Source organism: Octodon degus, unplaced genomic scaffold, assembly GCF_000260255.1.
Source record: "Octodon degus isolate 3935 unplaced genomic scaffold, OctDeg1.0 scaffold00063, whole genome shotgun sequence".
NCBI classification, from domain to species: Eukaryota; Metazoa; Chordata; class Mammalia; order Rodentia; family Octodontidae; genus Octodon; species Octodon degus.
Window position 1 is genome coordinate 5,815,144 of NW_004524639.1, and position 14,787 is coordinate 5,829,930.

The window sequence follows — 14,787 nt, forward strand, 5'->3', positions numbered from 1 at the left end:
TCTTGTTGCATAGGTCCTGCTTTACCTTGGTCTTAACCATCCAGTAGAAAAGTATGAAGACGAAATATAGGAAGTAAAGCCATGCTGTTATGTCGAGCCGTAGGGGACTCAGGTCAACAATTTCTGCCATTGTCAGTCAAGTGGAAAACCCAATACTATTATGGACTACTGGACTCTTTTAGAATATTTTGCTGAGTTTACACACCTATAATATTCAAATAACGGAACTTAACAAAAGAGGGGATACAGATGAATGTCCATGTTGTATCTATTCAAAGTGGTTAGGATACATATATAGTTACATTTTGTTAATGAATAGAGGGATTTGTTCCAATGGTGTTTCTAAATAGAATATCATGTCCACATTTTGTACAGCAATTAGCCACTAGGAAGAATGTATGCAATGTGTTAATTATTGAAACTGTCCTACCAATTTGATTTGAAACTGTCTCTTTGCTATTTGTTTCTCAATAAAATTATGAAAAAAAAGCTCTCTGTTTCATAAATACAACCCATTCTTGGGTCTCTCCAAATCATATTCCAATATGCAAATGAGTAGGTATTAAAGGATAATGTGGGAAACTTGGTAAGAGACAAAGTAAAAAGTAGAGGGGAGTTGGGGAGTTGGCTCAGTGGAATAAGCACTTGCCTGGCAAGCAGAAGGGCCTGAGTTCAATTCCTGGTTCTGCCAAAAAACAAAAACAAGCAAACAAAAACAAATCCAAGACAAAAAATAGAGGGGGCTCAATGTACTACATAAACAACCCTCAGTTCTATAGACAAATTCAAAACTTCCTACTCTCATAGAGAGCAAAAAGTACTGTTTTTAGATGCTAAGGAAAGCATGACATCAATATGTAAAAGTATAATTTATATGAAAATGTTTACCTAGTGATTATTACATTTGGTAACATCAAATTAATCTATTCATAACTCATTAAATTAAGGTAGGAATTAAGCAGATACTTTATATCTATGAACTCCCTGATCTTTTGTCAACTTACTAAAATCAACATAATCTTGATTATAGACCAGGTGTCCAGACTGCCTTCTAAATTGGTAACAAATTAAATTAACACTTCATTCTTTAAAATATTCACATAGTCCATGCAAAAGCATGATTGTTGACAGATTAATAATTGGCTTAATTAAGGAAAAAGAAAGGGGAAATAAACATCTATTAACCACCTGCATCATATTGTATTTGGTGTCTCCATATACATTATCTCATGACGGCGATAATATGTATTTCATGTGACTGTTCTGAGGCTTAAATAAGCCACAAACATGGAAGTGCCCAGGGGTAGACAGAGAAAGGGATCTCACCCTAATGATCACTTACCATGTAGCAAGTACCATATACATTATTTCTTTTTAATCTTAACAACAGTCCTGTACACTTGGTTTTATTATCTAGATTTTATGCATAAAGAGAGTAAGGCTCAGATAATGTGTTACTATCAAAGCAGCCCCTGAGCTGACCGAATTCTACATCCCTGCTCTTAGCACTTAAAGGATGCCAAAAACCTTCGTAATAGCACTTCATCATGCTAAGGGAGGGAAAGCAAGCCTCAGGATTCACTCACTCATTTATTCATTCACCAACTATGTCATTAGCACATACTCTGTGCCAGTCCCCACCTAAATTCTATCCATAAATGATCTCAGTGAATCTTTGCTATGCTCTTGTAGATGAACACGAGGATTATTCTACCTTCACAGAGGAAGAAGAGGGCTCAGGGAAGTGAAACATTTTTCTCAGCACTGTAGAGTTAAAAAAAGGCAGAATCTACACTCAAAATTAATTTTGCTTGTCTTTAAAGCCTGAACTTTTCCCACAATACTGTGATACTTTTAGGAAGAAACTACTGTAGGCAAAGTTACAGTTTGTATCATATGGTTTGGTTCCCAGCAGTAGGATCCTATTAAATGCACTGACAGCTCTATAGCCTAAGAGAAAGTGTTTCTTCTAGTCATTTGTAAGCGGAAGAAAGGGAGAGAAAAAGACTGGGACAGGAGGAAATGTTTGCTAATTCTGGTCACCATAGAGGTTGGAAGGATTACAAGCAATCATGATCCTGCTGTCAGGTGGCCACATTTCTAAACTACCTACTTTGTCTCCTATGAAAGGTACATTGAGGCAGAGTGGAACGTGCTTGATGAAAATCCATCCTCCAGTACTAGAAATAGTCTTCCAAGGTCCTTTTTGATGAATAAAAGATAACATGGAAGAGGTTACTGAATCTTATTTGAGTTATTTTCAAGTCATGAAGTTGCCTGTAAGATCTGTGAGATCAGTTTTCTGTCATTTCATGCCACTTGAGCATTCACATGTCATTCACTTAATCCTCTGTTTAACCCTACTAAGGAGTGAGCCAATGACCATACCTCACAGTGGCCAAGTCCCAGGTGACTGCCTTCCTCCCCAAGGAGCAATAGTTGTAGCTACTCCCATATCTTCCATTCTTGCTCTAGTGCCCTATTTTCTTCTAGCGAAAGAGATGGGTGCACAAGAGAAAGCCAGTAAAAGAGAGAGCCAGCAAGAGAGTAAAAGAGGAAAAGAGAGAATAAAAGAGGTCTGCACTGTAGTTGCCTGCTGCGACGTCTGAACCTCGAGAATGCTAACTGACCTATTTGGGTACCAGAGTGTACTGTCAGCTGTACCATGGAGCCAGATCTAAAGAAGAAGTTAACAGTGACCAGGCTACATCTACCCTGGGGCCTATCCAAGAAACTGACTAAATGGAATTCTAAGGTCTAAATAGGAGATTATGATGGCTGCAGGAGCTGTGCCTGTCAATGAACAACCATATTCCCCATTGGTGGATAACAGTGGGTCTGCTGCAAACATGAAAGGATCTCTGACACTATCCTGGCAATGGCTCGTCCATCCTTTGAGCTCTTCCAGAAGAACCACATCATCGACCAGTTCTTCAGGCATAGCATGAAAACAGTGGTCAACCTGCAGTGACCTGGCAAACATGCTAACTGTTAAAACTGTCTGGAACAAAAAAGTGGCTTCATGTACCTTCCTGAAGCATTCATGGAGGCTCGCATTTATTTCTATAATTTCGGCTGGAAGGATCTTGGTGTAGCATCTCTCACTGCGACCATGCATATGGTGAAGTAATGACATGTGCCTTACGAGAAGGAAAAGTAGCCGTCCAAGGTCCTGCAGGGAGTGGCCAAACAGTCCTTACAGGCTCTGCAGTCTACTCTACAGGCTACATACTCCCTCTTCCGCCGTCAACATTCAAGACCAGAACAACTTGACAGTCCACTGGCTGCAGGACCTGGCTCTCTGGTGTGGATAAAAAAGGGGAATCCATCCACATTGGGACCTCGCTGGGTAGGACCTTATCCTGTCATCCTGAGCATGCCCACCTCGGTCAAAGTAGCTGGAAAGAGACACTGGACTCATCACACCCACATTAAGCCGGCTGCAGTAAAGACAACTCCACAAGATGGTCAATCAAAAATGCGCTTGATCCGCTCAAAGTCAAATTAGTATGCCAGAATACAGGCCTGGCCTAACTTTCTTTTCAGTTCTTATTATGCCTTATGTAATCTCTGAATTTCATGTGCTGTCAGCCATACCTGTTGTGTCTATAATTAATTCCCATGATAATATGTGGGTAAGGATGGTAAACACTCTTAATTTGTCAAATTTTTGCTTGGAACAAACCTTAAATCTTCAATATGTTCTAGGTTCATGCCTAAGAACAGTGTGCAAGCCTGCAGAAGATATTAAAAATTTAATCTTTTTAAAACACATTTCTAATCCTGCCCCATATCATGACTTGGCTAATTGGGGACCTGTCTCAAGTGATGTACCACCTGGTGCCCTGCATTTTGTTACCCCAAAGACTGTAGCTACTTTCAATGAAACTTGTGTGCAATTTGTAAACTGTACTGAAAAAAGTTGTCATCAATTGTCAGGGTTTCTAAATTCTTCTAGTCTTATAAAGTATCCACATATAACTGGTAATATCTTATTACCCACTGGATGGTTTTTCACATGCAATGGACATACTTTTAACTATATCCCAGCTTATCTGGATGGAGTCTCCTGTTATTTAAGCAGGCTGACCATAATTTTTCCATCTCATAATGATTTGATGCTACCCCATTCAAAAACATCATCACCACGCAAGAGAGAAGTTTCTAACATCCCTCTCCCTCCTGACTGTAATGATAAAGGCACTTTCCTGTCTGATGCAGAAGCCTATGCTATGATAATCAGTGTTGTTGGAAACCTATACTTTGGTGAAATAGCATAAAAACATGTGAAACAATTAGGTTGTAATGTGGCCAAAGCTCTTAATGCCACTTCAACGGCCATCGCCCTACTCAATGCAGAACAAAAGGAACATAGACAAGCTGTATTAGACAATTGGGCTGCTATAGATTACTTACTATTGTTTCACGATCAAGGGTGTTAAAAAGTAAAAACATGTGCTGTTTTAACTTATCAGATAACAGCCATCAGATGCAGAATCAAATAAATATACTAAAAAAATTAGCTCAAGATATCATCCAAGGCAATAATGGGGGGTTATTTTCAATATCCCCCTGGATAAATAATCTGATAACTACTCTGATTGGGCCCATGATCATATTTCTTCTGGTCCTGCTCATTGGACCTTGTATAATAAACTGTGTGACTACGTATATGTGACAAAAAACCTGGACTATTAAGGTAATGGTGTTGAGATTTAACAATGAGCCTCTCACACCCCTAGGCAACTCAAGTTACGAGTTTTAAATGAATCAAAGATTTGATTCCCAGATAAAAACCAGTGGGGAATGTAAAGGGTTAATAGAGTTTTGTGCCTTAATTGTGAAAAATTATAAAAACCCCTTGTGCTTCCTGTTATCTGCTCTAAGAAATGTGTTCTTTCTTTCGGCTCAAGACTGTTCAACAATAAATAACTGTTTCTTGTCAAGGCAACAAGCTAACACATATTCCCTCCCCAACCATCTTCTGTAACATAGTCAGCTTAAGATGTACCTTATAAAAATATGCACTTATCACTAAGCTGTAAAAGACCTTTTAGTTATGAACAGTTTGCAGCTGTGTCAAATGAATGCAGTTTCTGTTGTTCTGTACTAGATAACAAGTTTGCTTACCAAACAGGATGTGATTTTGTTATAAATACCCCCTTGCTACTTACGTTTGGGGCCGATCAGCCTTCTCCTGCAAGAGAAGAGGCTGATGGACCCGAGCTCAGTAAATAAAAAGCTCTATTCAAATTTCAAAAAAAAAAAAAGAAAGAGATGATTTCCTAAATTCTAAAGAAGCAAACCTACCTTTCCTCTTATTTTAAGTTCGTCTCTTTGACTCTTTTCTCATAAGGCTACCTTTCCATACATGCATCAGGACAACAGCAATATATGTCAGGGGTTCCAGGGAATTCTAGCCTGGCTGACTGGAGGACTCCCCTAGAGAATGGATATCTCAGAATGGGAGTGTGATATTAATGAGACCAAAATGGAAGGTTCAAGCTCTCTGGGACCAGTTATAATCTTGCATAGGAAAATCTGTGTCATATTTGAAACTTCTGTGTGACCACCTCCCAAACACAGGCTCTGGTTTCCTGGGCCAGACAATAGGAGACATATCCATCAAGTTCAACTGCTAATAAAGCCATGGGGGAAATGACCATAGGCTTCACATTTTAAGGGGAGTGTAATGCAAAAGGACACATATGGCCTTTGGAACTAAAAGTTTAAGGGACTGAAGTTACTTCATCTCTCTGAGGTTTTGTTTAATCATCTTTTTACAGGGCAGTGAGCTGGGTGAAGATGAGACAAAGAATGAGACAAAAAATTACGTTTATTTAGTGTGTTCTTTCCTCTAGACATTGTACTCAGGACTTCTCATATACATTACACTTTATCCTCCTCAAATTTCTAAAAGTTACAAATTGTTATTCAAATAATAATGTACAATATAAGAGATTGCTTGGCTCATTGTGTACTTAATATCATCTTTCTTCTTTTTTAAATTTATAGAGAAGTGACAAGGACTCTAGTTCTCAGAGAAGACATCTATTTCACATTCTCACTGGTGCTTAGTAACTCAGTTTGAAGAGGCTTGCAATAATTTCAGAAGCAATCATAGAATGTCAGAAAAGAAGGAACTTCACAGATTGTTCAAGTCTATCTCTTCAATGGATATAACAGCAAGATTCCTAGTTATTGAAGTTGCAGGAAGAACTGGAGGAGAACTAAAGAATCCTCTCTCCCTCATATATGTGTTTTCCTGCCGCTTCAGGGACTCCTTCAGCAAAAGACTCTCACAACCTTGCCTCAACAGAAGTGAAGGTATAATTCAGTCCTTGTGGCTGCATTAGTTAAAATACCCCAGGGTTCAGGCACTACTGCTTCCTGGGAGCTTCACAAAATGGCTTTGGGATATAAGAAAGAGGGAGGAAAGAAAGGGAAGTTAGAATCCACAGGAGGGGCCAGGGAGATGGTTCAGTGGAATAAGCACTTCCCTGGCAAGTGCAAGGGCCTGAGTTCAATCCCCGGTTCCGCCAAAAAAAAAAAAAAAATACACGAGAATCATCATGATGGGGTGAGTGACCAACTTGGAAACAGTAGCAGAAACAAATGTAGAACAACAATCTTCCCACGGCCCATTTTGGGGACTAGGGTAGTGCACAATATTCCATTTTCCCTGATGACTTTTGAAGTCCACTATACTCCCCCTATAATAATGGGGGATTGGTTAGCAATCAAAGCTGTTCCTAGCCATTGTTTCCCAAAGATTCCCATAAAAGGGATATTCTGATGAAGAAAAATTCTATTCCTGTAAATGGAGCTATTATACACAGTATGTATTTCACAAAAGTTTACTAAAGGAATGGAGTCTAATTTTACCTAGGGAGGTTCTACTGGTCTCCTGCTGAAGCACCAGAGTAGGTTTGAGTTTCATAAGCATTGGTGGCTAGTTCAAATTGTCACCTTACAGCCCATCATTAGAGGCTTTCTGTGGAGAAGACCACAGTGTTTCTCCAAAAGTGAAAAGTATAGACTTGAAGTTTTCAGAAAATAATGGAAACAGATGTCCAAACAGGCCAAGTTTAAAGAATTGAGGCCAGAACTGATATACTTTGGTAAGAGAAATAGGGATATGGAATAAAAGTCTCTGCTCTGGAAATAGCTTTTTGGCTACTACTCAAAAAATGTTTGTGGAATGTCTCAATCATCTCTACCATGATCATAACTTCTGAAGAGAAATTGCCTGAGTGGAGGCCAGAACAATCAAAATACCACATGTTATGTAGGTGAAAACAGAAAAGAGACATTGATCAAGAGCATGGCTTTCAAGTGTCGAAGAAAATTCCAATGTAGTCTCTGTCTTTGAGGGAATAAGTACCTCATTTTTTCACAATCTTGTCCTTATAGGGTAAGGAGTCCATAAATTAAGAAGGCATAAAAGAATGCTAGAACCCTAATTATATATATATATATATATATTATTTATATTATATTTATATTATATATATATATATTCAAATATTCATAAGAGACACAAAAATTCAAATGCAGGGGGAAAAAGTAACAAAAACCCAGGCAGAAACATGATAGATAAAATTCATAGCATATACAGACGCAAATTCATAAACCTGAATAGATAAAATCATACAAATTATCATACATAGAAATTCAAACACACAGCATACACATAAACTTCAAACACAACAGTCCTATTTCCTAGGAAAACTAGACAAACCAATGATCCCAAGGTTGTAGTTTGCTGCCACTCCCAGGCCTTTTTCTACCTGACCCACCATACAAGATTTTCTTTAACTTCTTTTTTTAAAATATATTTTTAATATTTGGTACAGGGTCTCTCTACACAGATTGGACTCATAGTGACCCTCCTGTCTCAGCCTCTCCAGCCCTGGGATTGCAGGCATGCACAACCAAACTCGGTTTTGGTGGCCAGCTTTGTGCAGGGCCAGTACAGCACACAGTGCTGGGGATCAAACCCAAAGCCTTGTGATTGCCAGGCAGGTGTTTAGATGGCCATACTATCTCCCCCGTCCAAGATTTTCCTTAACTTAATCAATTTGAAATGTTATAAGAATTTCCAGTACAATATATGTCTTGTCCTTGACAATTGATTTTTTTTTTCAGAGACGGGAATTGAACTCAGGCCCTTGTGCTTGCCAGGCAAGTGCTTGTTCTACTGAGCCATCTCCCCAGCCCCAATTGAATTTTGAGTACTAGTAGAGTGATTATTTGAAGAATAGCATTCTCAAAATAATGTAAGACTAAGCTGGAAGTAGGAAAACATCTGCACAAACAAGATTTTTCTTCTTATATTATTTTATAAACCGTCATCCCCATACTGCACTCTGTGGCCCACAGATCATTTTGGCTGGACTCAAATTTTTCTGAACCAGATTCTCCTTTTGAATTGACTTTTTAAAATCTTTACCCATGTCCTTTCCCTCTTAAGTTAATGTCTTAGTTTGTTCAGGCTTTGATAGCAAAATGCTTTAAACTGGGAAATTATTTCTCATGCTTCTGGAAGCCAGAAACTCCAAGATCAAGGTACAAGCAGATTCAGTATCTGCCACAGGCTGACTCTGTGCTTTACAGATACACTTTTTGTTGTGCCTTATCGTGGCAGAAGTCCAAAGGCAAACAAGCACCCTCAGCCCTCTTTTAAAAGAACACAAATCCCATTAATGAGGGTAGAGTTTTCATGAGTAATCAGGAACTCTACATCCTAATACTATCTCATGTATGAATTTTTGAAAGACACATACTTTTGGATTATATCACAATTTCATATTCGGTTTCCCTTAGGTAGCACCAGATCTAAAGGAATTAAGGAAAGAACAAAAATCTAAAATCCTACATCATGTCTATAATCCTTGTTGCAAATCTCACTCTGGATAGAAATTGAACAGGTAGCAACTCTTCTTATGTTGGCTTTCCTGATAACAAGGTGGAAGATACAACAAATTTGTTCCCCTTCTGGGTCTTACCATAATTATACAAGCCACTTATTTTGCATGACACTTTACAGTTTATAAACATGCTATCAAAAACATTTTTCCTTGAAATAGGTCTCTGACTTTAAACTGTATGTGATAGTTAATATTTCTTTTGTTTCTATTTTGAGACAAGGTCTTGCTTTGCAGCCCAGGATGGCATCAAATCCATCATCTTCCTGATTCAGTCTCCCAGCTGACAGAGATACAGGTATGTCCCACCATGCCCAATTTACAATGGTTAATCCAGATTATCAACTTGACTAGATTGAGAAACATCTAGGAAATAAATAAAGCATGCTTCTAGATATGTCTGTGAGGTTACTTCCTGAGACTATTGGTATGTGGGACAGAGAACTCAAGGGGAAAGGCCCACCCCGACTGGGCAGAAACATTTAATAGGGTAGAGGTCCAAAAGGATGGAAAGAGGAAGAAGTAGGAAGCCACTTAGCATTGCACAGGTCTGCCTACTACCTTCTCTTAGCAGCTCAATCTACTTTGCATCTCTTCCCTCTGATTTATTTCCTCTATACCCAACCTCATAGTATTATCTCATTTAATCTTTAGTAACTTGCCAGAAATCCTACAATTAGCGGTTGAACCAAAATTACAATCCAAAGCCACTGGGCCTTTAATGCTTGTGCTCTTTCTATAACAATATGCTGTCTTTCAGAGCTAAGTTGTCAAACTATTCTACTAATATCCTACACACACCAATTAAGAGAATATGAAATAGCTACATTTTGCTTTTGCAGTCAGTGTGCACAAGAAGAGCTCAATTCATTTATTTCTAACCAAATTTTATTTCTGAAACATTGACCATCTACTATATTTCTGGTTAGTTCCTGTGATAATAATAAAACACAATGTAATAAGGCACCAAGTGGTACACATTTAAATGACCACTTATAAACTGAGAGCAGTAACAGATTAAAAATTAGTTCTAAGAGGTATCAAAAAGAAATTAACATTAGCTTATGTTATCAAGGAGGATATAAATGTTGAGCTTGTCTAGGGAGAACTGAGAATTTCAAAGGCAGAAAGAGGGTTTTCCTTGCAGCAGCACGAGTGTAAGGAATGACAAAGGCAGATGTGAATGCTCGGCATTTGGGTACAATGGGAAAGACTTACTTCATTTCAATATAAGATGTGTGGTAGAGAGCTATGCCAGATACGAGGCTAGTTACGAGTGGCCAGTTGTTCCCTAATAAGGAAGGGAGCAACTTGCGTCACACATATGCTATTTTATAGACACCTACACCAGGTGCTCATTAAAAAGATGGGAGTAGTCTTCCTTAATTGTTTCCTCAGATTTTTTGCTCCTATGAAGTGAAAATCTGAAGGAATGGGGTAGCAAGTCTTCCTATAGGAAAAGAGCTATTATTTCAGAAGAAGAGTAGAGTCCAAACTTCTCTGCTTTCCAGGGAAAGAAAGAGAACTCTTACACCCAAGATTCAAGAAAATCTTCATCCTTTTCCCAGCCAGAGACCAGGCCCAGTGTTTGTGTGAGACCTTCCACATGCTCCCCGGATGACTTGCAACAAGTGGTTAGGCCTTGCTTGTGTGTGGGACCATCCACAGACTCGCAGGAACCTCCTCCATCAGATAGGCCTGAGGTGGAACCCTGAGGCAGAACTCCCTGCAGAGAGGCTTGGGGCAAGACACACCTAGCTAATCCAGGAGCTGCACATCTTGCCAGAGAGGCATAGCAGGTTTACTGGCTGGCCAAATAGCTCAGACCAGAGGTTCAGACGTCAGGCCTGCAGTGCTGGCCCCATCCCCAGGGTACACTGAGATGTCAATTGAGACTGGGCATGGTGGTATGTGCCTGTAATACCAGCTCTTGGGAGGCTGTAAAAAGGTGGATCACCATGAGTCTGCTCTAGTAGTGAGACCTTGAACACCCTGTAGACTCTTCCCTAAAAAATACAAAAAAAGAGCATGGAACAAAGTACTAAAATTCTTGCATGAAAACAAATCCAACCCAGACCGTTATACCCTGCAAAACTCTGAAGTTAAATGGAGAAGTGAAATGCTTCCATGACAACAATGAAAGACTTTCATGACGGCAAAGCCAACCCTACACAGACTACTAAAAGATATTCTAGAGAGGGACCAAAATGACCACAACACCATGAAGGAGAATGGAAAGAACCCTCCAAATAGGGCAAAACATTAAACACAGAGAAAAAGAGGTATGCAACAGCAGGTAAATAACATGTCAATCACAAGGCAATACATCTCAATTATAACCATCAATATAAATGGACTCAAATTCACCAATTAAAAGAACTAGACTGGCAGAATGTATTAAGTAAAAAAGAAAAAAGTAAAGAAAAGAAACATACCTAACTGATACAGAAATTCATAGGCTGAAGGTCAAAGCATGGAAAATAATACTACATAACCCAGTAGCTCAGAAAAAAGCAGGGGTAGCAATCCTGTTTGCAGACAGTCTGAGCATCAAATCAAGAATGATTGAATGAAATAAAGAAGGCCACTACATACTGGATAGGGGAAAAATATAAGAGGAATTCTTAACACTCATAAATATGTATGCACCAAACACATGAGCAATAAACTATATAAGACAAATCTTAACAGATATGAAAAATCTAATATCCTATATGACAATCTTAACAAGAGACCTTAACATTCCTTTCTCCCAAAATGATAGGTCAGGCAGACAAAAAAATTAGCAAACAAACAGCAGAACTGAACCAGTGCTTGGAACAAATAAACTTAGTGGACATATACAGAGTGTTCCACCCAACCACATCTGAATACTCATTCTCTTCTGCTGTACATGGGACATTTTCTAAAATTTACACCACATACTACTCCATCGGCCATGCTTCAGCATATGGAAGATAACAGAAATTGTCCCATGCATAAAATCTAACCATAGTGCAATAAAGCTAGAAATAAATGGCAGAAGAAACCACAAAAAAACATAAAGACATGGAAATGAAACAACACCCTCCTCAGCAACCAATGGTTTTCAGATGAAATTAAACAAGAAATCAAACAATATAGACAATTGAGTAAAAATTAAAGCACAACTCATCAGAACTTATGGGATGCAATGAAAGCAGTTCTTAGAGGGAAATTTACAGCTGTGAACACACATTAGGAAAACAGAACGGGAACAAATAAACAACTAATGCTGCGTCTCAAAAGTCTAGGAAAAGAGAGGCGGTGATGAAAAAGGAACCCTTCTCCACTGCTAGTGGGAATGTAGACTGGTACAAACATTTTGGAAATCAGTGTGGAGACTTCTTAAAAAACTAGGACTGGAAATCCCATTCAATCCACCTAACCCCCTTCTGGGAATTTTCCCAAAAGAACTAAAAATATCATATCATAGAGATATATGTGCACCTATGTTTATAGCAGCACAATTTGTGATAGCCAAATCTTGGAAACAACTAAAATGCCCATCACCTGAGGAGTGGATGAAAAAGATGTGGTGTTTTTATACAATGGAGTATTAGTCAGTTATAAAGAAAAATAAACTCGAACACATCATAGGAAAGTGGATGTAACTTGAATCAATAGTCATAAGTGAAATAAACCAGGCACACATGTATAAATATTGTGTTGTCTCCCTTGTGTAAGAACTCAAAAGAAGAAATAAAAAATGAATGCTATAGTTAAAGGGAAAGAGAGAACTTAAGGGTTAAGGAATGAAGAGAGAGAAAGGAGAAAAGTCAACAGAGGTTCTCTTACTGTGAGTCTGATGCCCATCTCCAGACAAGGGGACTAAGCTTTGAACAGGCTCACAAGTAAACATGGAAAGCTATATGGTTAATTGAAGTTCTGTTCAGTGCTGCTTCACAGTGTTCTGAATCTGGAGGGGAGGAGAATGGGAAAAAAGAAAGGATCAAGCTATGTCATATACAGATACAAAGTTCTTCTGATGAATGCAATTGTTATGTATGCCTAAAATGTATCAAAAATTAATTAATTAAAAAAGTTGCCCTGTCAAAAGTTGAAGGAAGCCCAGGAGTTCTGGCGCACCTTTGTAATTCCAGCACTCAGGAGGCTGAGGCAGGAGGATCGCAATGAGTTCAAGGCCAGCCTGGGCTACAAAGTAAGACTCTGTCTCAAAAATTTTAAAATAAAAAGTAAAATAAAGTTGTAAGTACACTTTTGGTGAGGAAGAGGATCAAGTTAGGGGGAAAGATGAAAAAACAGAGTAATGGGGATGAAAATAACCAAAATACATAATGTATGCACAACAATAGAGCAAAGTGAATCTCGTTCTGTACTATTAATATGCACTAATAAAAAGCTAAAATAAATTGAAAAAAAGAAAGCAAAAAAGTCAGGAAATATGGTAGGGGCAAAACCATGCATTTATGTAAACAAAATGGTTAATGCAATGGTCCTTAAAAATTTCCATCAGGTTTTTTGAAACTAGCAGTTAATGTGCAGAATTCTCACTCTCACTAATTCTATGTGCTGATATCTGTGAACTAAGCAACTACATTGCTTACAACAATGTGTCATACTACAACCATGCTTAAAATGCCTATCATTTTGATCTTCTAAATGCATACTGCTTCTAACGTCATATCAATTATTGCTATACTCTCTTTAAAGTAAATGTGTGTGGAAAAAAGATAATAAAAGTAAATAAGAGACAAGAAATCAGAGTGTCATAGGACTGTTCTGCTACAATGTTGTATATGGTTTGATTTCTAAATTTCTGTGTAAAAGATGTTTAATTGTTTTTAAACGTTCTATAGGGATTTAAATTTTATTTTATTTTTTCCATAACTTTATTGAGAAGCAAATAGCAATGAGACAGTTTCAAACCAGATTGGTAGGACAGTTTCTAATCAACACATTGCATACATTCTTCCTAGTGGTTAATTACAGTACAAGATGCGGACATGATATCCTATTTACAAACACCATTAAAACAGGGATTTAAATTTTAGAATATCTATGGTTGTTGGAAAACAGAAGTTTCATTTTATGTCTAAGGTATGTGATATCCAGATAGTGATGTTAAGTTTAACTGCCTCTGTTACAGGATAATAATATCATTAAGCTTCTCTTCTGGAGAGTTAACAACTAAGTTTGCAGACAAAAATTAGAGATAGATGGCCTAACAAGACAGCCAATATTTTGGCCCTAGCCCTTCAATTCAGTGAGGACTCAGGACATAAGAGAACCTGTGCTGTGACATCCTGTAACTCAGTGGTGCCCCAAATTTTCTGATCAAGGAGATTATGGGGCCACAGAAGAAAGTGATGAATGATGTATAGTTTGCCTAAGGAGTTACCTAGAGAGAAAAAATTCTATCAGGCTTTCAAAGAGAGCAAATTGGTCAAGCAATGGCTGTTACTCATTCAGATGTCTGACTTTGACAAAAGACCTACAAGGTGCTGTACATGGTCTCAGGGTAAATCCTGAGGACATTTGACTGAACTTTTCAGATAGCAAATGTTGCATTTTTAGTTATATAGGTCTTTCTTTAGCTTAGTCTTAACCATCCAGCAGAAAATTATAACCACTAGGCATAAAAAGTAAGGTTATATTAATATGCTGAGCTGTAAAAAGCTCAAGCCAACAACTTCTGACAGTTGCCAGTTCTACTGATAACTCACTAGTATTATGCAGCATCACAATATATTGGGTCATTTTGCTGAATTCAAGTACCTACAATCTTTGGACTGGCTTCAAATATGGAAAAGCCAATTAAACTCTTCTCAAAATACAACTTCTCTAGCAGCAATTGAATACCAGTCTCTGATAAACAAAA